Raw genomic sequence first — 24,491 nt, 5'->3', positions numbered from 1 at the left:
CGGGCCGGGGGGCGGCTGCCTGGCAGCCTGACCTGCCGCTGCTGGAATTGCGGCGGGTGCCTCAGCAGATGACGCTCTTCTTCGCAAGGGCCTGATCCAAACCTGGGGAAATCGATCAGGCGGCGCTGGACTTCGCAACAGGCCCTCAGTCAAAACTGGAAACTGCAAAAATGCTGCAGAAAGCACCCGTCAAGTGAGAGAGAAATCCACGGGCCAGACCAGTTAGGACTCAAAACTCCAGTGACGCCTTACACTGGAACCGAAATGTCTGTCCCAGTGTACTGCAGACGACTCAGTGAGAAATCATATTTTTCTTCCCTACAGAAACCAGTTGCTGCCGCTGGAAAAATTCCCAAAGCACATTGCTTTCTTTTAGCAGAGTGGCTCACAGTTTTGTATGCATGGGGTGGCACTTCCCACCCCAGAGATAACTGCACTCCAATGGCAAAAAAATTATTGTTTTGCAAACAGTTGTGAAAACTCAAAGGAACTGAGAGATTGAGGGATGACATATGCCATATAACTAAATAATTTATTTTAGAAATGTTACATTTTCTTTAATTTAAACTCTTGGTGCTGTAAACAAAATCAATAACCTTATTTCAATTAAAAAAAACCAAAAACAACAAAACAGAAAAGGACCTGAGTAAAATCCACAGGAATAAATTCCCTTTTTAAGGAGTTACTTTTCACTCAGACCTTATTTTCTGGAGTGGAGAAGTCATGGGAAGTGTTAGGTGGTAAACAAGGAGAATCTTAATTAAAGGTGGACAGCCATAATTTCTCAAACAGGTAAACCACCTGCATTTGAAAACATCATGTAACACCTGGCAAATCCAAGGATATTTCTTTCCCCTCTCTTGCTATAAAAGCTCTGGTTCTCTGAATACCAAAAATCAAAGGACCATCCCGAACAGATAGACAGAAATAATGTTTTTGCCATGAAAAAGAGATTATTCTTATCTGTTACACTACCATCTTCTGGGACAAGTGTGGAAACAACTGGGATTATTCCAGGTTTCCATCAGTGCCCCAAACACTGGAGCACTACCAGTGACAGGTGCCTTGTCATCTCAGATTAGGTGAATTTATAAGGCAGCCTCAGTGTCAAAACAGGGAGGAGCAAGTCTTCAGCTGCAGCCTCTCACAGACCCTCAGCTCTGCTGTTACCTGGTAAAAGGAAGAGAACTGACCCCCTCTCAGCCTCTCTGGGAAACCTTTTACTTACGGACCTTCCAGTGCCTTCCTTAAAAATGGAAATGGGAGCAAAAAAAGAGGAGACAAAAGCTTTCGAATTTAATTTCATGGAATTATTGTCAAGTGGTAACTACAGGCCAGATTCTTTTTCCACTAATATCAAAACTGTCTGTCTTGCCAGTTTTACACCCATATTATTCCTCTAATTTCAGGGCAGTAATTGTTGATTTAGTTTAGGGTGAATGGGAAGAATATCGTTCTTTTGGTTATATGTGTCATAGGCACACATCAAGGCAGGCCTTTTGTATGTATTTCTTTGTTGCAGAAACAGAATATTTGTCTATTTGAATGCAGTTTTAAACGTATATCCAGTGTGCACGTCGCTTGTTCTGCAGACACTGCTGCAGCCTGTATGGTAAATGTTTGTTTTCAGAGTCACCATGGTCTTTCATGTATATACAGCCTTTAGTTTGTGAACTATTGACCTGAAGGACCATAACACCTTCTTAGGAGCTGGGATAACTGATCAGATCACTGTGAGTATTAAAAGTCTGCTAGATTTATCTGTAAAGAGACGCCAGTTTATATGTCTCTCTAAATTTTTTCTCAAAAATAAAAAAAGGCAAATTGAATATAATTCAGACAAATTAAAATATATATATATATATATATATATATATATATATCCATTTTCTTTTTTTTTAAATTGAAAGCCAATTCTGAGTAATGTGGACATAAAACAGAGTGTCTTGATACAGTAAACTTTTATTTTGACCTTATAACTTAGTTAAACCATTCCTTAGTTAAACTATTCCTCAGAATATTTTTTTTAAGCTGAAAATGTAATTCCTCAACAAGTCTGCCATATTTCAGGCTGGCACAAACTTTTCTGGTTAGTTTAGAACACAGCAAAAATTGCAATAATAATGAAAATAGTGGTATAAAACTGCTGTAGAGTGACTACTAAAAAGGAATAGAGTGGCATGTCTTATAGACTGAACTTCCTGCTTTTATTTATGCAAAACAAGTTTATCTCTACAGGTCTGCAAAATCCTGCCATCAATACGTGTGTTTATTACCCCTTTCAAAAACAACAACAAAGCTCAACAACTACCAAACAAAACCTACTAGGTTTGTTATACCTATTCGGTAAAAGCAGCTCATACATGTCTTTCTTAGTTTCTCCTATCTGTGCATATGTTCACATAAACATATTTTGTGTTACATCTTAGTCTTTAAAATCTGAATCTCAGAATCTTGGTGTGCTGGGATTCTGCCCATTCAGAAAGAATGCAGACATCACATAAGTTATTATTAACCCATGTGTTATCCAGTTCTACAGTGGCTGGAACTTTGCCAGAGACAACACATGGTGCTTGGTTAACAATATTTTAAAATACAAATTAATTTATTTTTTTAATTAACACATTTTTCTTACAGAAATACACTAATAAGATCTTCCCAGAATGAAAGGCATACCCCAAGCATATTCCTTTCAAAGAAGTTTTAAGGAATTTCATAAGGAAAGCAGCAAAACATTCTAAAACCTCCAGAAGGTCTTTATCTTTAAAAAAGAGATTTTTTTTTTTTGTGACTATTCTTCCCAAGCACTGTCTGCATTTACAGTTTTGGTTCATTTACTCGTAAGCAATCCTAATTTCTTAGAGGCATCTTCAATGTTGAAATATTATCAGATCAAGCCCAGTACCGAACTAGCAAGCATTTACAAATAAATTTTCTGCAAACTGGAAAAAAATCCCCAAAACAAGTTAATATTTAGTCTGAATACCAAGAGTTTTCCACAGTAGCTCTAAATCGGTAATTATGTTGACCTGATAAAAAAGAGAGCCTATTTAATATGCACACATACAAATAATTATTCACACTGCATTTGATTTACATACATACAAAAGAACCACTTCCCACTTTCAAAAGTGGCTCAACACTTATGGTATTTTAACTGCCCTAATTACTGTTGAGAGAACATAATTAGAAGCACTGATCACATTGTCAACAGCTAACCAGTTGCAGCCCTGGCTGGGGGCCTGATCCAGTGCTGGCTGGAGGCGGAGGGGGCCAGCACTGATTGCAGGAGGAGGCCAGGGCCCTTCTGGCCACCTGAATCTACAGGAATCCAAATGTTTTAACCAACCTGAGTACGCTGACACAGTCACACTGAACACCCCGCTCCTTACGTGCATGTATCAATTGCTATTTCGGTAAGCTTTCTCTGTTTTCAAAGGCGAGCAAAGAGAGTAATTTTTTCCCCAGCAAGGCTCCTATACCACTTAAACACTTAGCACTGAGTCAGAATTCATAACTTTTTCCAAGGGAGAAACAGTTTAATAATTAAAACAGATATTGACTAAACCCTGCTTCCCTGAATGCCGAACTTTTATTAGATTATTATGTGTTGATGCATAATTTCCATTGGCAACTTTTAAAGCAGCTCCTTCCCTCCCTGCCGGCCCCTGTCCTCCCTCTTTCTTTCCCCCAAGCAAAGTGCTGGGAATCCTTGATACCCAATAGTCAATATTTGGTTTGCCTGTCATGTTCCTGGAGCTCCCCTCCATACAAACCTGTGCTTCTTATCCTTTCGCTGCACTACTCTCGTACGTGTTACTTCTCATGATGATGTAAATTCAGGGCATCTTAGCAATTTGCTAAAATCTGAGCTTCTGCTTGTTTTCTCAAGTCTTGGACAAACATAACTTTGGGGAGAGCTGAACATAGGCATAAAGAAAGAGGAGCCTGCATTTTCATCTTCCTTTCATCTCAGTCATTCAGTCAACCATTCAGTGCCCTATTCAACAGAGCTTTTCATTATGCAAAAAAATGCTAATCCTTTTCCGATGCTTTCACACTTGTATAAACCCCCATTCCTTCGACTGAAAAGCAATTATATCAGTTTACCTTTCTGTCAAAAACAGGATTAATATTCCAATACCAGAATCTCCTTTATTTTCCTATCTTTTGCTTTAGGAAACTAGAGATTATTAGTGGCGGTATTCCTTAGAGCAAGAATACATTATTTTAAATATGATTATTTTAGCCAAAGCACGAGGGGGGAGGGGGAGGGAGAGAAAAAAACTTCAGTTGCTGCGGAAACTCTTTTCAGTGACAGAACTGACCTTCCCTTTGCAGAGGCCTGAATAGAATGAGCCTCACTCTGGTCTATTAATCAGAAACAAATTATGAAAGAATGTGGCTGGACTGGTTGACACTATCCTGTCTTGGGAGACTCAGTAACAGCCTAGTAACAATGTCCTCTTCATGGGTAATGAACAGCCATGACAAATGGGGCAGAGAAACTATTTATTTGCATATGCAAATTCTCACACAAGGGAAACATGTACAAACAAGTGTCATTGTAAGGTGGATTAGGCAAACAACGCTTTCTTTTTAGGACACTCTGCAGCCCAGAACATTAGTCAGCACAATTAAACCAGTCTCCATGGAGACTAATGAAATTTCACCATGGTATGAGTTAAATTAGATAGCTAGTTATGTGTTTTCACAATCCAACTTGAAATCCATTATTGTTTCAGAACAATACAGCAATTGTGCCTGGCTGATCTTTGCCAGCTCAACAAGCTCCTAAGTTGACAATTTGCATATGTTAATATAATTAAGCACTAATTACATGAAACTTGTACATATTCACATGCACTTTCCCTGGGCGCTTCTCAGTTTGAACCTTGGCCAAGTCTTTAACCCTTTGAATGAATTTGGAGTAGCAAAGCTCTGCCTTCTGGGTACAGCCCCAAGGCAGATGCAGAAAAGCTCTTCATTTATAAACACAAAGCTTAACCTGGCTTCTCATATTTCTATCAACAGGCTAGAAAACATTTTTGTGTGTGGTGGGGTAGGAGAAAGGCCAAGAGGTGGAGGGAGCTGGATTGGAAGTACTTTAGAGACCCAGCTCTGGTGACCTTTTTGCATATGAAAACACAAATATTTACCCACCTAACAGGTCACAAACACATGTATTGCCATTGTCACAGGTCTTCAAGACTCGAATTGTCAAAAACTAGACTAGGTTTTATGTCAGGACTCTCAGATCCGCAGAAATGGGAACGAGGAAAGGAAAAAAGAGCAAGCAGTAACTAATGAGCTTTACATAAATATATGCAGAGGCAATTAAGCAGTGTTAATTACTATGACAGCAGTTAATTGAATATAATTAGATATTTTAAGCTACTGACTAAGGCATAGTTAAGATTAATTTTATTGAGATTAATTGTAAATAAGAATAGATTAACTGTGTTTTGACAGGCATAAAAAGTAGATCTGCAAATTAACTAGGAGAGCAGAAACTAGCACAAAAATCATATATTATCTTAATGTCACACCTCAGAATCATCTGCTCAATAAACATGACTTTTCAAACCCAAACAGACAGGAATCTTGAAGAAAAACAAACAGCTTGCAGAGATTAAAGAGCCTTTTGTCCTTTTTCATGTGCATTTCTTTTAGCAGACTAAATTAAGCGAGTCTGGTGTACGTTTTTAGGAAGGAACATTTCACACTGAATGGAAAAAATGTTCTATCACATATGAAATTCATGCAGCTGTGCGGAACCTAGTCCAGATGGTCTAAGACTATAAAACAACACCAAATGATAGACAGTAGGGCCTTCCCAAGATTATGTGATAAAGTCACAACCTCATATTTTGACTTAAATTTTCTGTCATGTATTGTTTCCTTCCAGATCAGATAGCTCCATTTTAATTTTTAACTAATCCTGAATATTCAATGGAAACTCTCAATAAACATTACTGATATGCTCACGAGCATAAATCATACAATATTTGCAAAATGCCCCTTAGCTTCATAAAAACAATGCTGAATTCAAAGTCTCCTGGTTCTCCCACAATACTAAACTGCTCACACCACTCAGCTTAAAGAGGTAAAAACGCCTGGGTTTAAATATGCTTCAAAAACACACCAAAACACATTCTACCAGCAGATTAACTCATGCATGCTGCTTAAGAAAATTAACAACAAGGCTGAAGAATGCTGAACAAATCACTAATAAGAAAGGAGCTTCAATTGATTTTGAAATAAATCAATAGGTGATTAACACAATATTTTTAAAGCAGTAGAATGTATATATATTATATAAGCATATATATTATATTTTCAATACCTTTTTAGCTCTTAATCGAACAAGGGCTTTACAACAGTGAGCATGTCCCTATATTGACTATCAACTTCTTCGGAATGCCTTTAGTCTTTTAAAACGAAAATCCAAAAAATGGTCTGTGAAACAAGGCTACGACAAGCCATTCTGCAGTGAAAGATTTTAAATCATCCAGCCTCTTCTAATAGACTTGAGACTTATTGAGGTAGAAACCATAAAAAATGAAGAAGGGAAATTTAATCCCTGAAATATTGATTTGCACATTAATATCATATAGGCAGAGGGCAATTTGGCTTCATGGAAATGACACATTGTCGACCCTTGGTGAAGTCAGAGCCAATCTAACTGCTGAACATGTCTGAATCTCAAGAGTTATTAAGGGCTTCCCTTCTTGCCTTTATGACTTTTCTTCAGCCTACCAATGCAATCTTAAATGTATTATCTTTAAGAAATAATTGTAAAACCTCAGGGGTTTTCCAGTTAATGGAAGGGAGGCTAAACCACATCAGATTCTGAAATGCAACATTAAACCCTTGCAATCAACAAAACCACCTCAATTCTCATCCATCCAGTGCAGGATCTAATATTGTTATTAGAGATAATCAAATTTCATTGTGTAAATTTAGGCTCATGGTCAGAATGGAAGCAGTAAATTCTGCAATATTAAACAGTGATTTTTCTCAGCCTCCTTTATATGTTCTTTGATGGTGCACTATCTTCACAAATAAACCTAAACTATTCAAAAATCAAGGTACACATCTGTCGCCCTGTTCTGAAAGATGCACACAATGTCATTTGCCATCTCCACAGCCTTCCTTGAGTTTTAACTTGATCTAGCGGATAAGTTCCATTTTAGAGAATAATAAAGCAGTACCACTGCATAAACCAAACAGCAGGTACTATTACTGTGACTTACACAGATGGTTTACCTGACCTTTCTTTGTTCCTTGGGTAGGTTTCACTTTTGCAGATTTACGACTTTTCCTTCTATATTTCATTGACCCTCTATGTTCATTATCATAAAAATGAAAACTATTGAATACATGTTTATGTTGGCAAAGTCCAAAAAGCCCACGACTAAAGGATAAAGAGATGCTACAATGCACTGTGTGGATCTCTAGATCGTACACTATAAATATTCAAGCACAGATAACACGAATAACTGAATAATCCTGGTGAGCCTCAGCTCTGGAGCCAGGTGCAAGAGGTTAAAACAGCTGGCTAGCCATCTTTTATTTTGTGTGCCTTCCTACCGGCTGAAACCGCAAACCCAGAAAACTAGCAGATATTCCCTTAAGGTTGATAGTCTGATTTTTTTCATTTCAACCAGTTTAGTAGGATCCCCCAGTAGAGAAAAGACAGAAACTCCTTAAATACAGGCAGCTGAATAGGAAGTGGAGCAATGATGATTAAGGCTCTTCCCCCCCACACACCCCCCAACCTTCAACCCCCCGTTTATTTCCACGATCTTCTTTGTGCACCTTCCCATCCAAAGGTTTGTATTCCTTATTTCAAAGAAAAGCACTCCGGATCGTTCTGTCAGTTTTGCCAGTAAATATAAAGTAAAACAAGTGTTGATGGCACTGAGAGTGTTACATACCCAGGCTGTGTTTTTGCATTGCTCTCAATGGAAGCGATCGATGCCCATGTCACAGTCGCGTCCCAATCGCAGCCAAGTCTCTGCCTCAATCTAACCAACAACAGGCAGGGCTGCAAAGGCTTCTCACTACCTCTTCCATCCATCCACCACCAAACTAAAAATATAATGCTACATATGATCTTTTTAAACACTCCATCACCACTCCTAAGGATCGAGCCACTGCAAATCCAGGGGAAACACGATTGAAAAAAAAAAATACACCATCAAAAAAAAACACCCTCACAGCAGCCACCCCAAAAGCACCCGAGCCCTCTCTTTCCACTCTCGCTCTCCTCCTGCCAACTACATAATCCTTGATAAAACCGAAGCAAGGCTAATAAAAAGAAAATTTAAAAAAAAAAAAAGAGGAGGACGGAATGGAGCCGAGGAAATGCAACTGTCAGAAAACGGGATGGTCAGACTTCCTGAGTGAACCTGCCTGTGTCTGGCTTAATGTAAATCTCCACCATCTTCAGCCTGGCAAGTTGTCTTTTGGTTGGGCTTTTTTTTTTTTTTTTTTTTTTTTTTTTTTTTTTTTTTTTTGGTGGGGAGGGGGGTGTTATGTTTGCGATCTCTGCCTTGGTACCTAAGGAGGAAGAGGAGGAGGAGGAGGGTGTGTTACTGAATGGTGGCTAAAGCCTCCTCGGGACGGCGCTGAGGTGAAACAGGCTGAACCCGACTGATGTGGCTCCTCTCTCGGTTGGACCCAGTGCCCTAAGCAGCCGATGAGAGACCCCCGGCCGCCCGGCTCGCAGGTAACAAAAGAAATACCAACCCGTGTGTTTTCTGCTGCCGCTGCTGGGGAGGCTGTGGGGGTGGGGGGGGAAGAAGATGCAGCAGGGGAGGAGTGGAGGGGAACCGCCGTAAGTTGGCATCGGATGGGGGCAAAGTTTATTAGCAATTTTGTAGGAAATTTCATGTCAGGAAAGACGGGGAAGCAGGGACGCGTCTGCCATTAGCCGCCGTGATGGGAAGGGATGCACTTGATTCTGGCACGAGCAGTTAGAGCAGGAACCAAACTGCGGCTCGCTGTTTATGAGCTTTTTTTTCTCTCTTTTTCTTTTTTTTTTTTTTTTTTGTCTGTTGGCTGTCTTTTTTTTTTTTTAATACACCTCAGCCCCCTGTTCAAAAAAAAAAAAAAAAAAAAAAAAAAGGGCGCCTGTCCCGCAAAACAACCACCACTCCCTTTCAAAAAAATCTCAGAAAGGCTTCGCTGAAAGCAGTCCCCGACCCTGCCCGCGAGAGCCTTTCCTACGGAGCGGCGCGGCGCGGCGCGGCACGGCACGGCACGGCACGGCGGGGATGCCGCGGGCTCCGCCGGCGCCCGGCCGGCAGCCGCCCGCAGGCAGCGGCAGCCGCGCATCCCCACATCCCCGCCAGCGGGGCCGCTCCGCGCCGAGCCGAGCCCTGCCCAGCCGAGCCCAGCTGAGCCGAGCCGAGCCGAGCCGAGCCGGGCCGGGCCGGGCCGGGCCGCCTCCCCGCGCCGCGCGGCGAAACTGACAGAGCCGCAGAGCGCGCTCCTAACGGGCTCCTCTTCCAACGCTGCCAGAGCCGGCAGGCAGCAGCGCGATCGCCCTGCGCGCACACACACACAGACACACACAGACACACGCCCGCACGGCCACCCTGCCTCTGCTCCTGAGAAACCTACCTGCAAAAGAAAGGGGGGCAGAAGGAGGGGGGGGAGAGGGGAAAAAGCACCCCACAACCTTCCCCTGTACACACGCACGCAGTCAGGGTCCCCATTACCCTGCTGGCATCCCCCCCCTCGCCCGAAAGCGAAAGTTTGAGAGGCCGAGGGGGGTGGAGATGAGGAGGAGAGGCAAGGAGGGTGGGAGAGCAGAATGTGCCTTCAAAAGGCACCTCAAAGTTTTGGGGGGACCGAGCTGCGAAAGAAGAGTGCGAGCTCTAAAGGGGCTGGCGAGGGATGACTTCTGACAGCCGTAACGTCGTTCCTAATCTGACAGTATTCCCCCCCTCCCCGAGCTCCCTAGAAAAAAAGAGCGAAATAAAAAGTGGGGGGCATCCCCCGAACCTCTTCCGCAAAATGAGCAGGGTCCTCCACTTAATCTGAAAGTTACAGCCCGAAAGAGGAAAAAAAAAAAAAAAAGAAAGAAAAGAAACCCACAGCCCCAAACCAAAACAAAAAAAAATACACAAACAAAACGTAACCCCCGGAATAAAAGAGAAAGGCAGTAAGAGAAAGAAAGAAGGGAGAGAGAAAAAGCAGCCCCTCCTTCCGAAATGAGAGCAAATACCGTACCTAAAAGTGGGGAAACAGGCAGAAAAAGGGGGGAGAGAGAGAGGGGAGAGGTACATGGGATCTGGGGATGTGAGTGTGTGTGTGTGTATGTGAGAGAGAGAGAAAGAGGCACAGAGAGAGGGGGAGAGAGAGAGAGAGCGAGAGCGAAATATCAAAGATTGTGCAAGATCAGCCTGGAAAGATAATCGATACTCGACCTAAATTTAACACAAACTACTCAATAAAAGTTAAAGAAAAAACTTACTTTCCATTTCCCCTCGCAGTTCCTACTGGATCTTCGCCTCTCTTTTTTGTTTTGCTTTATTTACTTAACAGCTGATCACATCCAAGTAAACGAGAGAAGGTTCATTAAAAAAATAATAAAAAAAAATAATCCTCCAACTTTTAATTGATTGAGCAAGAATAATATTTCGGATTGTTAAAGATGTGGGGCAGAGCGGCTCGCTTTGGGGATCTGGGAGTTGTGAAACATGTCCGACTGCGTCTGCTGTTTGTTTTGAAGCGTTGGGAAAAAAAAGGAATGATAACGTATGCATGTATTTGTAATTCTATTTCCGTATTGCCCTTTGAATAAAGGTGATAAGTTGAGTGGCAGGGTGAGAGCATTGGGAATGAGAGAGAGAGAGAGAGAGAAGAGAGCGAGGGAGAGGAGGGAGAGGGAGAGAGAGGAAGAGGAGAGGAGAGAGCGAGAAGTGGAGGGAACAGGGAAATGACGGAGGCAGGAGGAGGGTGTAATTAGTGAGGTGATCAACATTCTCCGGGCTGCAAATGACGCGCAGCCCCGCAGCCGGAGGAGCCGGAGCTGCCGCGGCTGCCGGGGGCTCGCCGGGGCTGCGGGAGCCACAGAGCCAGCCCGGAGAAGAAGGGGCAGCAGAAGGGAGCTCATGGATACAAACACAAGTCTGCAAACTTCATTAGTAACACAGACACACACGCACAGGCACACAAAGTAGATGGCTAGGGAAAATTAAAAAAAAAAAAAAAAAAGAAAAAGAAAAAGAAAAAAAAAGAGGGTGGCAGACTTGCTCTTTTAACTGTTTGGAAACTTAAAAAGAAACGGGTCCAAATTAATTATTGCATCAGGGAGATATTTCTGTCTGTCTGTCTGTTCATCTCTTACATTTTCTCTCTTTTAATGGGGCTTTAATGAAAAAAAAATTACATCCCGTTTTTTCAATGGGCTAATGAATGTGTGACACATCTGCAAAAGGAAAGGTAATATATCTAGGATAGGAACAACTACCCATACAGAGATAAAGACGGGTTTATTTACACATGTGCACACAAATGTACACATGTGCATGCTCACATCCCACATCGTATTTACACATATGCACATACACTCAACACACACAGAGTCACACAAAACACAGCACACTTCATTTGTTGACCGCTATGTAATTGCTTGGAGACACCAACAAAGTAAAAAGCAAAGCCTTACAGAATATACAATATCAACTGTAAACAGTCTTATCAAAATGAAGTAAATATCAGCCCAAGGAAAGGGTCTCTTTGCATACAATCCAGGTTTCATGCATATACATGCATCATCTTCCAGTTTCCCTGCAAGTATTGATATTTTATTAATATTTTATCTGCTATATTTTACCAGACATATTTCATTCTTGAGGGGAGGGGGGCACACTATTATGATGAAAAGTAGGGTAAAATGTACAGATGTCATTATAAATCGGAATCTTCTACAAATATTTTCCTGTGTGGGATTTAAGAAGATTGCTTCTCATTTGAAAATCTAATTATCTTAACCTAATACTGCAGATGTGAATATGACTGACACTTTCATTAAAAGATAATTAACTAAAACTAGGAATAGACATACTTTAAAATACCCCCTACCGAAGATAAAAACATGACTATTCAAAGAGCATCCGAATACACCGCAGGAACACGTGCAGATTTTTGATAATGCTATTCCAGAAATGGGTATACCAGAAATGGTCACTAAGTCACAGGAACAGGCAGGAGATATTTACAGCACCAAGGACCCCGCGCAGGTGAACCGTAACCTTAGAGCTGACATGCCTTTGAAGTTCGTGATTCCTGCGATACACATCAAAACCTTGTCTTAGGCCTTAAACACTAAAAACCAGCAGGAAGGTTTTATCACAACCTTCCATTAAAAGCACACATGCACCACAACAACAAACCAGCAAAAACCAGGATGGCAGAAATGCACACCTCTCTGGGCCCTAAACCTCCTGCTCCAGGAGAACATTTTGCAAGTACTGGAACTAACGCTAATAGGAAAATCCCCACCTGATGATGAATTAAGGCTGCCCTTAAGGAAGCACAGGCCAGTGTCAGGGAACCGAGTGTCTAAAAGCAGATGTTTAAGGTCAGAGTGAAGGTCCTGATAGTTTTGAAGGAAGGGGAAAAAAAAAAAAAGAAAAAGAAAAAAAGAGGTTTTTCGAAAGGAAAGCGGAAAAAAAGGACTAAAAGAAAGAAAAAGGGGAAAAAAAACCACAAAACAAACCGCCAGCTTGGAAGTACAGCTATTCAAAAAATCGGAATCTGCAAATAAAGCAGGGGAGGACCCCTACCTCAGTCCAGGGAAACCTTACTTTAAACTTCAGGAAAATCTTCAAGATTGGAACTTAAGGGAAAAGTCAGGGGCATTGGAGGGTTAGTGAGAGCAACTTTGTGGCTTTTCCAAGCCTCACCTATGCATTGCACCAGCTCATCAATGAAAAAAGGTGTGAGCATATGTATGTAGATTTCCATAGGCACTGCGCCCTGTCAATGAACGTAATAAGGAAACTAGCGATATTCTGCATTGTTGTTTACACGGTGGAAAAAAAATGCAAACAAAGACTGAAAATGAAATCTCTGAAACCTGTTTACAGTTATCAGATTGGGGGAGTATGATGGAAAGAAGGCTTTTAGGTTTAAATGGTAGACGAATCGGAACTCTGAGATAGAAGGATGCATTGTCCATTCAAGTGCATGCCTGAAGGATGGCAACATATTTCCTAAGACTGAAGACAATTAAATACAATGTGATGAAGAAACACCTGAGAACAATACATCTATTTCAAATTCAAGTGAAGTAACACGTATACTTAATGTCACGGAAGAATAAGGAAACGAAGATAATTTAGTTTTAAAGTCGTCCCCCCCCCCGCACTTCCCCCCACCTCTTTTATTCCTAGTGCTTTTTTCCTGGTGAAACATCAATATCATTAATGTCATTAATGTCAAAACACCAAACGTCAGAACAGTCAAGTCATTCTTTTTTGGCTGTAGATTTTCCCCCCTTTCTCTCGTCTTGGAGGGGGATATAGGTTTATGGTGTTCTTGAGTTACAGCTAAGGAACAAAGGAGGGGGGAATAAGGCAGGAATTGCGACAGGAGAGTCCACATTTTTCAGGGTTTCTTCTGCCACTGTTTACTGTCCATCCTAACATTTTAAACCTCTCTGTTTTTCTGTTTCTCCCGCTTTCTCTCCCCCTAAAAATAGTACCTATCGAGAAGGGGGGGGCGGGGGGAGGAAAAAAAAAAAGGCACTACGGGATGTTAACAGTTTAGAAGGAACCCGGGGATCGCCACGTAGATAGGAAAAATCGAAGAAGGTTAATTCCGGGAGGCAGCAGCAGCAGGTTTGTGGGATGTGATAAGAGCGGAGCGCAGCGCGGGCTGGGGGCAGCGGGCCGGGGGGCGCGGGCGGGCGCGGAGCCGTGCGGGGCTCCCGGAGCGGTGCGGGGCTCCCGGAGCCGTGCGGGGCTCCCGGCGGCGCGGCCCGGCCCGGCCCGGCTCCCGCTCCCCTCTCTCCTCCCTCTCTCGCTCAGCTGATCGCCCCGAAGAGTCTCGCCTAACCTCTCAGCTCCTCTCCTCCGGTCTCGGTGGACCCCCCGCCCACCTCCTCCGAACTTCTCCTGCAGGCACCGTTACATATTTTGGGTTTTTTCGAGCCTCCTGTTGAAACCACAAAAAGCTCTTGATAGTGACGTTACATTTCAAAGAAAGGGAAGGGAGATAAAAAAACCTCAAAAACCCCTCAGCCTTTTCTGTCCTTTACCATCTCCAGCCTTAGCCCTAAGGAAAACTTGTTGGCCTGGGCGAGACGGAGCTGATGGGGGCCAGAGCCCGACACTGACCATTCTTTAATAGACAAAGAAATCGTAGCCCAAACCGGGCTCTGTTACACCACGTCTCCCCGTCAAGCTCATTTCACTCCCTAAATCTGCGCTGCGGACACACAGGGGCACAAGGATCTGCATAATTACAGACATAGCCGCTCCCCTCTTTAATAAACCGACATAATTCCCTAATAAGCGTTCCCTTCCCCCACCTTCTCCTCTCCCCAGACCCCAACCCAAGGGAAAGGGGATCCATGTCTTTTTACTGCGTTCCCTAAGTCTATAGATGAGCTCAGTTTGAAACGAGGTATTACAAGATTTCAGTGTTACAGACCCTTTATCTGAGCCACAGACACTTTCAGATCCCCAGCCCCCACCTCCTCTCCTTTTTGTTGTCTCTTCTCCTCCCGGGGGCTATTTGACAAAGGCAGTGTGTTAACTAACATTTTTGTTTAACTCAGCAACTTCTTTTCAAAACATACTTAAACCTGATAGCAATCTCTTGTACTTTTTTCTTTCTTTTCTTTTTTTTTTTTTTTTCCCCGAGATGAAATTGACTCTGAACCCAAAGCGTTTGGCTGTTATTAATAATTTCTTTCTTTGCAGGTATCATATATACAAATCTTTTGTTAATTTACAACGCTCTTCCCCGCCACCCCCCCGCCCCCCGCAAAACATTCCACTACACACTAAAATAGGGAGGGGGGGAATGGGGGGGACGCGAGGAGAGGAGGGAGGAGGGAAAGAAAACAAAAATCCCCACTCCGATTCCTGGAAAGTTTTGTTCGAAAAAGAAATAAAACAACAATAACATACTGCATTTCAATTCTGCCTTCACTGCCCCAGATTTGGCATTCACCTACTGAAAGTGCGTCTAACGAGCAGTGATCTTAGAGAAAAATCACAGCCGAATAGTACAGACATCTCGCTGAGATTTTGAGCTAAATAGTGCCGATCCCGATTGGCTTTTTCTTCTTGTTGTTATTTTGGCTGGAGCCGTACAAAAACGCGCACCCGGACATTACTATAAATAAAAGCGTTCCAGGTCTAAGTCTGCTGCCGGCGTTTCCTCCGGAGCCTTAACAGCCCTTTTTCAGCTCCTTTCTTGGGCAGATCGCGGGGATTAAATGCCCTGAACCTGAGCTCCTGGCCTTGGATGGGAAGGGAAAGAAAAAGGGAGAGGGAGAGAGAGAAAGGAGAGGGTGAAGGAGCCAGGCGCCCTCTGGGCTTTCAGAGGTCAGCGCTTTGACAGTGCTCTGACCTCCCTCCCCTCCCGGCAACCACCCCAGTGTTTATAAACAAAAACAGTCAGGACTAGCCCCAAACAATAGCAATTCACCAACTTCACAGGCACTTCACCAGCTCTTATGCAAATAAAGGAAAACGACCGCTTACCACCGCTCCCCCCCATCCCCTCCAGAAAGCCCAAGAGCATATTTCCAGCAGTGATATATCCAAGGGAAAAATTTTACATTCTATCCTGGAAAAGGACAAAAAGGGACTTCAGAAATAAAACGGTTCTGGTAGAAAGACAGACAAAAAGGAGAAAAAGCCAATAAAACTACCGATCTTACTGCAGAAAGAGGAAAGTTATGAAATATTTATACCTAAATCCAGCAATCCACACTGCCAATAAAACAGGAATCTTTGTTGTGTAGACAATATGCTAAACTACCTCTGCGACAAACAGCGATTATAAAGCAACCAGAAAAAGTTATTTTCGCCCAAGGAGCCAAGTTTTCAAAGAAAACGTGTGGATTTTACAGCTAAATAAAAGCCACCACCTCTGTGTTATCCGTAAAAACTACACATAAATTAAAAGCACCGTTAAAAGAAAAAAAAAAAAAAAAAACCTTCCAGCAAGCAAGCAGCACATCTGATCTGACTTACAAAAAAAAAAAAAAAGAGTATAATTAAAACCATCTTTAATTACAAAAACCAGCAAGCGAAAACTAAATGAATCAATGATTTCTCCCCAAAATATTGTCCGCTAAGGTATAGAAATGACAGTTCTATAGTCCTGCATTAAAGCATAGCTGAAACCCCACAATTCAAGAATTGATTACGCGAGAAGAAAAAAAAAAGTAAAAGAAAAAGAAAAGGTCCTAATGATTTTCAAACTTTTGTTTAAAAAATGATGAAGATCAGGAAAGGTAGGAGGAAAAGTTAAAGGAAATATACCTCAAGAGAAAAAAGACCATCTCCTTTTCTTCTTTGTCTATCAGTCTCCAGTTAAAGCATATGGAAAATGTTTTCAAAATGCCTAGATTTGGCACATTGTCATTGCAAAGAGAGGAGCGCAGTGATGCTGTTATAGAAAATGGGAAATAAATTCAGGATTGGGTGCTGCCTCCTTCAATGCGGATTTATCTAAGTTTAATTTAATATTCCGCAATCACTGTATGATCGCATATAATTCACCAAGATTTTTAAGGGCTTTGCCTAAATATGTTGACCAGAGGCACAAAGTAATTTCATCAGATTATTTCCTTCTTTTATTTGTGTTTATTTTTCTCATTAGAAACACTTTAAATTGCAATTGTAAATAGTAGAAATGATGGAATATTAGGTTTGGGGTGAACAAATGCTCAGAGAAGGCATTAGCTTTATTAAAATCATTCAGAACGTAAAATCAAAAAGCACAAAATGGTTGTTTGTAAAACACTAAACCTTTAATCGATTTATTGGCATTCCAATCGATTAGATAAACGGAAATCTATAGTAAACATAAAAGCATTTAAAATATTTTTCTGTCATTTATAAACAAAACTTTTCTTTTCAGTAGAAAAAAAATTATTATCAAACGACTAACAGGAAATTCTTCAGATATCAAATTACGATAATAAAATTATTTCCACATGGAAAGGGATAATGACAATGATGATAGTAATTATAATAATGAATAATTCAACAGCCCTTTGACATATATGGAAGAGCCTGGTTCAAAAACAGCTTTTGAAGGGGGCTACTTTTAGGGGATTTTTTAAATAAAATTGAAATTTGAGGCTGAAATGCTTAGATTAAGTGACAGTTTAGGTGCATGTGGTAAAATTGCGTTAATTTTTTTCCTGCAGTTTTTAAGGCAGAACTGTTCTCTTTGACATCACCCCTTAAATTAAGTTACCTCTTAATAGTGGCAAATAAGTATGTAAATATATAAGCTAACCCTGAATTTATGGGGAGAAAATTTTGTCTCCACACCAGGGCGATGGGAATGGGGACCTTTTACCTTGCAATTTAAACAATTTGCCTAGCTGGCAGAGTACCTTCCAGATTACAGAAAAATTGTGCAAGAAATAATGTATTTGACCACTTAAGTGAAAGAACACAATTTATTTAGGGGTGGAGGGTGGGGAACTGCAAGCCGGAGAAATGCAGCAATCAGCTTGTGGCATTCTGGCTGCGCGAAGAGGAAGTGTTGCTGTAACGGGTATTATGTTTATTTGATAAAGAAAATCAATGAAAGTGGCTGTAAAGTAGTTAGTGAGGCGTGTGTTTGGGACTCGGGTTGAATAGTGACTCCAGCGGTCTGGTCGATGAGCTCTAAGAGCTCTGGAAATCCAACCTAACCCTCCGAGTGAGCTCTCTCTCACTCACTGCTGCACCTTCCCCAGGCTGATAGACTTCAGCCCTTGTCTCCTCCCTCCGTCTCCTTCCCTCTCTCCCCACATCCCTCCCTCCGTCCCTCCTTCCCTCTCTCCTAGTTTTCCGCTCCTGCTTTCCTTCTTCCCATCCGCTCCAACTGTTCCCTCTCCCAGGTATACTTGTTCACCCCAGTCTCTCCCATTCTCTTTCTCTCTCACTTTCATTCTCTCGCCCCATCTCTGCCGTAGCTGTTTCCTCCTGGTCCAGCTGGTTCTCTAAGTTTCCCTGTACTTTTGAAACATTTCCCCTTCTTTAATTCTCTTCCTCTCCTCCCGGGTATAAGTATTCCTAAGTCTCCTTCCAGCCTTTTTCCTATCTGTCTTCACCAGCCAAATTTATCTCTTATTTTGGATTGGTTCCTCCGGACATGTGCTATATTAGTAATTATCCCTACTCATTTCCCTTTCACACACCCATGCTGAAGGGATGAGCACACCACGCTCTTTCCACAGCTGAAATATTTTAGACATTGGCTAATCTTCAGTGGTGCTTTACATAAGACCTTCTGCAGCTATTTCCCCCTTTTCTCCCGCTATTCTTCATTCCCTCCAATTTACAACAGAAATGTTTCTCCTCCTTCTTTTCATTTCCTACTTTACAATTTCCTTTGGGGTTTCTAAATAGTAGTGTGTCCTTTGCATTTCCCTACCCCCCTCTCCTTCACTGTCTCACTTCAGCTATTTTGTTTACCCGGTTGCTTAGAAGAATATTTCTTTCCTTAACAAGTTTATCTCCCTGTCTTTCAGTCTCAGCCTATAAAAAACAAAAAAAAAAAAGGGGGGGGGGCGAGAGAGAGAGAGACAGAGAGAGTGGAAAAAAAAGTTCAGCTCTTTACAGCCAACTAACTTGGTTTCAAACTTCTGGTTTGGATTATGTGTCATTATCTATTTTCCCTTATCGTATCCCCCGTTGCCCTCCCCACCCCTCCGTCGCTAATAACATCTTTAGTGTGGTCAATGTTAAATATGGCAGATCTCTGAAAAATGCCTCCTCTCGAGCTCTCTGCTGGAATTCATTACCCGCCCCGCTCTCCCCATCGCCCCGTGCCCGCGGAGCCCCCGGCGCGGCCGCTCCGCTCCGCCGCCGGGCAGCGCCCCCGAGCCGCGCTCTCCGCTGCGGCGGCGGCCCCGGCACCGTGCGGGTCCGGCCGGCCCCGGGCGCTGCGCTCCGCCGGGCCCGGGAGCAGCGGCGGGGGCGGCCCGGGCGGGGCGGGGCGGGGTCGCGGCCCTGGGGCCGGCAGGTGCGCGGGTCCCGCTCCGGAGGGCGCCGGGCGCGCCCCGCCGGGCGCGGCAGCGTCCCCGCCGCGGGAGGTGCCCGGCTTTCCCAGCCGGGGTACCTGCCCTGGTGTGTCTGGGGCAGGAGGTGGGGTTTGGAGTCCGGCTCTTGCCATTTTCTTTTTTTCCTCCTTTCCCCCCCCCACTTTCTTTCTTTTTTTTTTTTTTTTTTTTTTTTTTTTTTTTTAATCCCTTTTCCCTTGCTGTGTCCTGATTGTCTGGAGTGGGATCTAGATGAGGGATCCCCCCTGGCGAAGTCACTCATGTGCTGCTGGCTGTGACACATGCTACGTGTGTCGCCTTTGTATGGTCCTGGTTGGGCCACATGCACTTAGCCTGCAGTTTAAGGATTTGCTTTCGTGTGTGTAGTGAGTGCTGGAATAAAACGGGATTTCAAAGGGTACCACTAGAGTTGACATTTCAGGCCTGCTCTGGGTTTTATATAAACCTTAACCAGAGGAAATGATTGTTCCAGGTTAAATGGCCCTAAACTTTCCTTTGTTTCATTAATTGGGATCTTCTGTTTAGTTCTTGTGACAATTCTTTTAAAGAAGCCGGAGGAATAAATCTAATTCATTAATTTCTTCCATACTGACTGAAAGGTTTTCGCTGTTTTACACATGGCTGGAGTTATGTTTAGACTTACTTCTTGTCTTTAGGTTACACACATGAAGTGAACAGAGGGGGATTGATCCTGCCAGTCCCCTCCTGAGTGAGTAAAACGTAGGTCTGTGTCGCTGTTAGAAACTCTCACTGCCATCAGGGCCTCCGTTTGGTGTGATATCTGATAAAATGATTTTACCTATTCCAGGCCTCCATAAGGCAATCCAAAACAAAAATCATATAATTCTGATTTTCTAAAAGCATACTATATGTTTTTTAGCTAAGCCTCTAGTAACTTTAACTTCTTCTTTACTTAAATGTGCTTGAGGGAGGAATGATAGCTTTTACATTAAATGTTTCATAGTACTGACAGAGGCACAAATGGAAATTAATATTTTTTACAGTTTCAGAGAAAATACAATGCACAAACAAGGCAAACAATATAATCCAGAAGTCTTATTAATTAAAACCCAATGTAGGAGTGTACATTTTACAAATATTTGCCTGGGAACTTGGACTCTTAAATTCTGTCAATATCTCCATCACCTCTGAAATTATTGCTCACCTATATCCACAGTGACCCCAAATTGTCAGAGAGAAAGCCTGCCAGTTGTAAATCCACACGGGGCTACAAGAGGATTGCAATTTATTATAAAGCAGAAATGTTACTGAAGGCAAAATTGGTGCCTATTCCCAAGTCCACACCTGAAAGGAACACATTTTCCAGAAATAAAGATGTTACAGAGGATTGTTTAATAATTTTTTTTCATGAGATCATATTAGGTAGACTATATTTTTTCTGGATTTTAACCAACTGTGAATGTTTTTAAAAAAAATGTTTAAAAATAACAGGGACAACTGAAATTTAATACCGCCTTGAAAAGATTAAAATATTTACTTAGGCTGCAGACTTTGTGCATGACAGTACATTATAGAATAGTCAGAATAGAGAGATAATTTTTCCTTCTTTCCCCAAAATGATCTAGCTTGGTACAATAGTCTTCCCTCCCGCTGGAATGATGTTAATGGGTGCAAAAAATATTCTTCATGTAATGTAAAAGAGGAATTGAAGGACTGTTATAAAACTAAATGTAAAGGTATGTTTTAATACTCTGAAAAACAAATACAGAATAATGTCTTTTGCAGGGACATCTTATGTACCATGTGGAAAGAGCTTATTTTAAACAAGTGTGTCTGTACATTCCTTCAGATAAGAGTGTGCACACTCTCATTAAAATCATAGGATTTTTTTATCTGTATTTCTACTTATTTTTACAAGAAAATGTTTGTCATATAAGATATGCATAAACAAATTCAAAGAGCATCTGAAATTTATTCATAAAGAAAATTAAAAAATTTAAAATGCTACTGATTATAAAGAAGTGTTTGTAAAAGTCCTAATTCCTAAAATAAACTTGTGAATCTAAAAAGGTGCTAACCTGCATACACAATGTAAACAATTTTCCCCTTTCAATTCATTTCTAGTGTCAGGAGGAACTAAAATGAACACAAGAGAAGGATTTCACTCTTTTTCTCCTTAAGCTCCTTTAAAATTATCACTTCACAGAGACACTCTGAGAAATTAGAAGTACCCTGGGAATCAGTATTTCCACCAAATAATTATTTTGAAAATGAATATATGTGCCATTTTCCTTTGGTTTTTTTTTTTCAGTTGATAATTGTGAGTATTGTCATCAGTAAAAAGGGAATAAAAACTAAGACTAAAACATATTGTAAGGAAACAAATAGATGCTTTTATATTTACAGTAAAATATTTTTATTTTCTTTTAATAGGAAGCCTTCATAAATTATTAAATCACACTTGATCAAGTTAACAACGGAGTTACCTATGAGCAGGTAAAATGCTATTTTCTGCATAAGATTCATACCTGAACCCCTCAGACACTTCTTATCTCTTTTCTACATATTTTTTCATAACACTATTTAAACTTTTATTTTGAGACTATTATAGCAAGTAAAACATATTTGTCTGCGTGTATTCACCAACACACAGAATCACTGATCGGTTCCTGTATCATACAAAAATTCTTGTGTATAGTTACATATTTGGAAGCATACGAAGGTCTGCTCAGTGTTTGGTTTTGGCACAGTAATTAAGGTGTCAGGATTCAGATATGCTTTAGTGCTGAACATTCGAAATTTAGCATTAGAGCCCCTGGTTCATCTACAACAGGATGGATACTGTGTTTATAGAGTTCATTTTTGACCTTACCTGAGTAAGTACTTTAAGTTAAAGTATGAGATGCACCTAGAGGGGTAATACATTGAGTTTAATAGGAAGACAGTTAATAACCTTTTTTCATCCTCATGCACTATCAATCATGGCTGTCACCAGTCTGCTGAATCAAAGCAAAAGTGTTCTTCACAGATGACTGATTAGAAACGCAAAATCACAAGATCCATCTTCATGGTCACTTTTATTATAGTCATTTTTAAACTGACAGCAACCTGCTCAGTTTCAGCAGACTGGGCATCACAAATAGTGTCACTCAGTGCAGCTAAGCATGAGAAGATGTTGGCTGGATTATACTTAAAAATAATTAGGCCCAAAGCCTTTTGTGGAATCAAGAAAAAGGATTTTTGTGGTTCTAGCCCCATCTTTTCAACACCAGCAGTAGCCTATGCTTTTACAGTAGGTTACTATTGGAAAATATTTTCATCCTTCCACTTCAGGTGAATAAATCAGTTCTGGTGGCCCTTGGATACCTTTTGTAGGTAATGTGACCAGTGAGTTTTGATAGAAGCCCCTGTAAGCAGAGGCTTAACATTGCATACTGCTATTTGTACAGTGCTGTAATGAACTGCTGGTTTCCAGCCTTCTGAGGAATATTACAAAAGCTAATTACCTTGTTAACTAGATTTGTTTCAATAACACTGTCTCCTGTTCAAATAAACTAGTGAACAGTTCAACAGTTTAAGGTTATTTATAAATTGAATGGGCTTCAGCAAATTTAAAATCAAAATGGTGCAGGTGATAGGGGGAGGGAGAGAAAAGGAGAGAAGGAACACTGGTACTGCAAGTTGTGATCTGTTCTTGTGTGTTTCTGGAATACAGTGAAATCTAATGTAAGTAAAGGTATTAAGTAATGCTGAAAAATGAAAGCTGGTTTGTTTGGAGGTTTTTTGTTTGATTATTTTTGGAATTTTTTAAGAAATATAAATTGCTATTGCCTCTAAAGGGTGCCTTTCCTGTGTGAAAACCGTAAGATTGGTTCCTTAATGTAAATAAAATCCTTTCCCTCTACTTAACGCTGCTTAACATGAGTAAGAAAATAATAGATTCTGATTTGGAATTTTGATTCAAGGACTGTTGGAGTGAGAAGACAGCCAAGACTAATTCTAAAATTAGGTGGAAGCTAAGTAGGCCTCCCTCGAAACTCTTCAAAATCTTTACTGGTTTTTAAAATCTAAATTCCACTTCATCTTGTGAACGCAAAATAGCATATTGCACCAGCTGAGCATTGTTTCAGAATTGTCTTTAGAATTGCAGTGAAATTGTGCATCTGGTTTGCCACTTAATTGCCCAAAAGGCAGTCTTAATAGCAAGCCTGATTTGTGTAGCCGTGATTCCTTTAATACAGCTCATAGGACTCTAAGCTCTGTATATCTAAAACTTTCCTTTAAAACATGTTTGGTAACTCTGAGGAATTTCAGTGGGCTGCAGTGTCAGACCTTTCTTGCAGTGCCCCTTCCCATCCTTCTCTCAAACTGGAGGGCAGGACTTTGGTCAAGTAGGGCTCTTCCAAAAGGAAATGCTCTTCATTTCCACCCTAAGACCTCACTTTTGCTTTTAGCACCTGTCTATAAACACACACACACACAGAGTCAGTGGTGACTGGCTCACACTCAGTGGTGATGAAATGTTTGCCTACACAGACATGCAAACACACACAAAGAACACGCTACATACGTGTTTTTAACACCGGCACGCAATCACTGCTGCCTGGAGAGGTATGCTGAAACAACATGAATGCCAAGCTAATCATGTCAGGAGAATATCTTCATTTAAAGTATGTTTAATAGTTTTGTAATATTTCCAGGTATTAAAGAGACTGAAGAAGAAAGCCATGAAGCAGAGTAGGCAGTTTTATGTCCAGTTGAGATTCACATGCTCTGCAAACAGTTTGATTCCCCTCTTTGCCACAGTTAATGCTTATCTTAAGGATATAATTAGCATTGATAATATGGTCCCATATAGAAACTCCATGTTTTTTGAAGTGGTTTTAACATGCATCTCTATTTTCCGATGAAAAATTGATCTACTAATGCTGACTGACATCTGTCTAAAAATCAGAGGCTAAATATGTCTGAATTTAAATTTCTGAGCATTAATCAAAACCTAATCAAGCAAAGAAACTAGCAATGCCTACTGATAAATAATATAATCATATTTTAATAATTATGCTTTCAGGGGGACAACAATATTTTTCCCTATTAGATATTTTAAATACTATATTCTAGACATAAATGGCTAAAGAAAGTTGGCTGTAAATTATTCCTGTGCACTTTTCTGTGTAGTAAGAACAAATTCTAAAGAAATCTTGACATCTGGAAGTAAAATTATCTGCATTAAAAAGAAAATAATGGGCTACAAATAATGGGCTACAAA

The 24,491-nt window shown here is 41.2% G+C and overlaps 1 protein-coding gene and 1 long non-coding RNA gene across 5 annotated transcripts in view; one reads left to right on the top strand and one right to left on the bottom strand.

Annotated features, from left to right (window-relative positions):
* The window catches only part of ZFHX4 (zinc finger homeobox 4), a 149,519-nt gene extending 138,909 nt beyond the window's left edge, over nucleotides 1–10,610 (bottom strand). For 3 of the 4 annotated variants that reach the window (XM_064706247.1, XM_064706249.1, XM_064706250.1), the window contains exon 1: nucleotides 10,487–10,610. The gene's annotated coding sequence lies outside the window, so the exon portion shown is untranslated. Of the gene's footprint in view, nucleotides 1–7,940; nucleotides 8,072–10,486 lie in introns of those variants that run through there. The other variant, XM_064706248.1, reaches the window with a different exon arrangement.
* LOC135444504 (uncharacterized) overlaps nucleotides 8,539–24,491 on the top strand; it is a 30,949-nt gene continuing 14,996 nt past the window's right edge. Inside the window, exons 1-2 of the long non-coding RNA XR_010439228.1 lie at nucleotides 8,539–8,734; nucleotides 21,656–21,718. This is a non-coding gene — a long non-coding RNA (uncharacterized LOC135444504). The remainder of the gene's footprint in view (nucleotides 8,735–21,655; nucleotides 21,719–24,491) is intronic.

This window comes from Zonotrichia leucophrys, chromosome 2, assembly GCF_028769735.1.
Source record: "Zonotrichia leucophrys gambelii isolate GWCS_2022_RI chromosome 2, RI_Zleu_2.0, whole genome shotgun sequence".
NCBI classification, from domain to species: Eukaryota; Metazoa; Chordata; class Aves; order Passeriformes; family Passerellidae; genus Zonotrichia; species Zonotrichia leucophrys.
The sequence above is the reverse complement of the archived record's forward strand: the minus strand, read 5'-3'. Positions and strand labels throughout refer to the sequence as shown.